General features: G+C 33.9%; 1 pseudogene; it reads left to right on the top strand.

Moving 5' to 3' along the window:
• Positions 1-318: 318 nt before the first annotated feature.
• Positions 319-1159, top strand: LOC123231728 (annotated as a pseudogene).
• Positions 1160-3792: the final 2633 nt, after the last annotated feature.

Here is a 3792-nt window from a genome sequence, read left to right as displayed (position 1 = left end):
ATACTTGAATAGGAGGATGCCTGTTCATTTGTTCCCAAATTTTTTGGTGTTCTCCAAAATAAGTGGACTTTGAAACTCAAATATCTATGACCCAGGAGATCTTTCTCACCATGCAGTTGGATATTCTTCTCCTGCCCCATTTGATCAGGAGTTTAGATAAGGAGGTGTCAGCCTTGAGGTCTCATGGACTACATTCAGCCCATAACACTGCTGAACTATTTTAAATTAGAATTGGAGAGGGATAGTCCTGTTTTTCTATCATCCATTCCCTCACCTACTCTGGATGCTTTGGACTCTTCCTATACACACATACATGAAATGTATACCACATCAATTTACTATGACCTAGGAAAGACTGCCAAGGATGTCTTTAACAAATGATATGGGTTTGGTATATTTTAAAATAGATCTTAGAACCAAGTCTTCCAGTGGAATGGAATTTTCCGCATCTGGTCATTTACGAAAAGCTTTAGGTAACTTGGGAACTAAGAAGGAGAACTGTGACTATGGGCTTACCATCGTTCAAAAATGGAACACAGACTATACCTCGGAGACAGAAATCCGCAAGGAGAATATATTGACTGATGGTTTGAAGCTGACTCTTGACATTATATTTGTACCAAACGTAGGCAAGAAGTGTAGGAAATGAAAAGACCTCCTATAAACAGGACTGTTTTCAGTTTTGGAAATGTTGACATTGATTTCTCTGGACCTACCATCTATGGCTGAGCTGAATTGGCTTATGAAGGATGACATGCTGACAATCAGATAAGTTTTGACACAGCCAAATCCAAACTGTCTCAGAATAATTTTGCCCTGGGTTGTAAAGCTGCTGACTTCTAGCTGCCCACACATGTGAATGATGGCACCAAATTTGGGGGGTGTCAATCTACCAAAAAGTTAATGAGGAGATTGAAACTTAAATAAATCTATCTTGGACAGCTGGCAATAACATCTCCCATTTTGGCATTGCTGCCAAGTATAAACTGAATCAGAAAACTTCTCTATCTGGTAAAGTGAATAATGCCAGCCTTATTGGACTTGGTTATTCTCACACACTGAGCAGGTGTAAATTTATTGCCATCAGCTTTAATCGATGGAAAAAAATTTCAATGCAGGAGGTCATAAAGTTGGGGTGGAATTTGAATTGGAAGCCTAACATAGTTTTCAAAATAAAGTTTCAGATCTATCCCTGGAAATGAAGAAAAATCAATGCACTCTGTTTTGGCCTTAGTATTCTGTGAAATTTTAACAATGTCAACGTTTTATTCTTCCAAAATTATTGTAGCAGCACCATGCTGAAGTGTAGGGTTTTTGAGTCTATTTTAAGAGAGATACTTGAAGGCATGCATGGAAAGGGTAATGTTGGTGCTACATTTTAATTTGGTTTCTCAGTTTTATTTAAATTTGTTCTTCAGTGACAGTGTAGTGTCATATTATAAAGGAAATAACCTGATCCTTCAGTTTTTACATCACTCTACCACTTTTTTTATGGCATTTCATCAAATTGGTCTCTGTGCTATAATGAAAGTTTTGATTCTGCATCAGAGTAAAATAAAGTAATCACATTTGGAGCATAAAAAAGTTATAATTTGAAATTATTTAACAAAATAAATAAATGTATGCTAAAACATAGATAATGATAATTTATGAGGTTTTTTAATTCAATAGGGGGCCTATAGGGATCTATTTCTATTTGAGTTTGGTATCACTGGTTTAGAATGGTGTTGTAAAAAGATCAAAATGTTTTGAATGAAAATGATTAAAAATTTATTGATTTTATTATTATTTTAAAGTTTGGTTCATAAGACAAAAGGATCTATTCTAGTTTGTTTCAAATACATGATATGATGATCAACTGACCTGATTTAGAATCCACTAATAAAATAGTTGTCTTAGTTTAATAGCAGCTCTTAAGAAATGATATATAATTCTTAGATGTGTGACAATGGAAAAAGAAAAAAAAATTTGGTTCTGTGGAAGCCTTTGCCCAGATTGATAGAAATGATTAATTTCCATTATCTGGAAAGTAATTCAGCTTCAGCTTGGCTCAAAAAATCACATTCTTTTATTTGTTCTAAATAACACAAACCAGCTATTGGCAAAATGTACCCTGTTGCCTCGAATGTTTCAAAATAGGCTTTGGAATTTTTGCCCTGAAACCCAAAAGATCTCTACTTGCTTTATGGCTTTCCCCGCCCAGGGTTCATGTGTTTTAAATGAAAAAAAAAATGCTTTTTTTTTTGTGTTTTATTCTCTCTTCAATGATAACATTGTGATCTGGTATGTTATCTTTTTTCGTGTTATAAAGTTATTGCTAGGGGTATATTGGACCATTGTTTTAGAAAGCAATATAAAATTAGCCTAAGAAAATGATAAAACCATCTATTCTTTTTGACCCAGAGATGGCACTGCTAGAAACATATCCTAAGGATGCTAAAGATAGAAAAGTCCAATATATACTGAAATATTTAGAGCAGTATTTTTTTGTAATAGCAAAGAACTAGAAATAATGTAAATGCCAATGCATTGGGAAATTACTAAACAATTCTGATATGTCCACAGTACCTGGCATAGGCTTTTAATAAATGCTTTACTAACTGATATATCTAACTGATATAAGGGTAATCATATATTACTGTTCCATAAGAGATGATAAATATAAAGACTTTGGGTATGGGGGGGGGAAGATACATGAACTGATGAAAAGTGAAGTTTAATAATAAAAGCATGTTTTTGAGAAACTTCCCAGCAAATCCTGCTATTAGAGATCTGTCTATTGGAAAAGGAACAAACACCATATCCTGGAGAATAAGATGGACATCAAACATGACTAGCAAGTAAAACAGCCACCATTTTCTAGAAACTGAGAAAAATTATTGGAAGTAGTATCAAAATAGGCAATGAGGATACTAAGCTATCACTCTTTGCAGATGATATGATGGTATACTTAAAAAATCCTAGAGAATCAACTAAGAAGCTTGTAGAAATAATCAACAACTTTAGCAAAGTGGCAGGATACAAAATAAATGCACATAAATCATCAGCATTTCTATACATTTCCAACACATTAGAACAGCAAGAGGTAGAAAGAGAAACACCATTTAAAATCACCCTAGACAATATAAAATACTTGGGAATCAATCTAACAAAACAAACACAGCTATTATACGAAAACAACTACAAAACACTTTCCAAACAAATAAAACTGGACCTCAACAATTGGAAAGCCATTAACTGTTCATGGGTAGGACGAGCTAACATAATAAAAATGAACATACTACCCAAATTAATTTACCTATTTAGTGCCATACCTATCAAATTACCAAAAAACTTCTTTACTGAATTAGGAAAAACTATAACAAATTTCATCTGGAATAACAAAAGATCAAGAATATCAAAGGAAATAATGAAAAAAAATGTGAAGGAAGGGGGCCTAGCAGTACCAGATATCAAACTATACTATAAAGCAGCAGTCATTAAATCAATATGGTACTGGCTAAGAGATAGAAGGGAGGATCAGTGGAATAGACTCGGGGTTAATGATGTCAGCAAGACAGTGTATGATAAACCCAAAGAGCCCAACTTTTGGGACATGAATCCACTATTTGACAAAAACTGCTGGGAAATTTGGAAAACAATATGGGAGAGATTAGGTTTAGATCAACATCTCACACCCTACACCAAGATAAATTCAGAATGGGTGAATGACTTGAATATAAAGAGGGAAACTATAAATAAGTTAAGTGAACACAGAATAGTATACTTGTCAGATCTCTGGGAAAGGAAAGA

The sequence above is a fragment of the Gracilinanus agilis genome, chromosome 1 (genome assembly GCF_016433145.1).
Source record: "Gracilinanus agilis isolate LMUSP501 chromosome 1, AgileGrace, whole genome shotgun sequence".
NCBI lineage: Eukaryota > Metazoa > Chordata > Mammalia > Didelphimorphia > Didelphidae > Gracilinanus > Gracilinanus agilis.
This window is presented reverse-complemented; position numbering and strand designations above follow the sequence as displayed.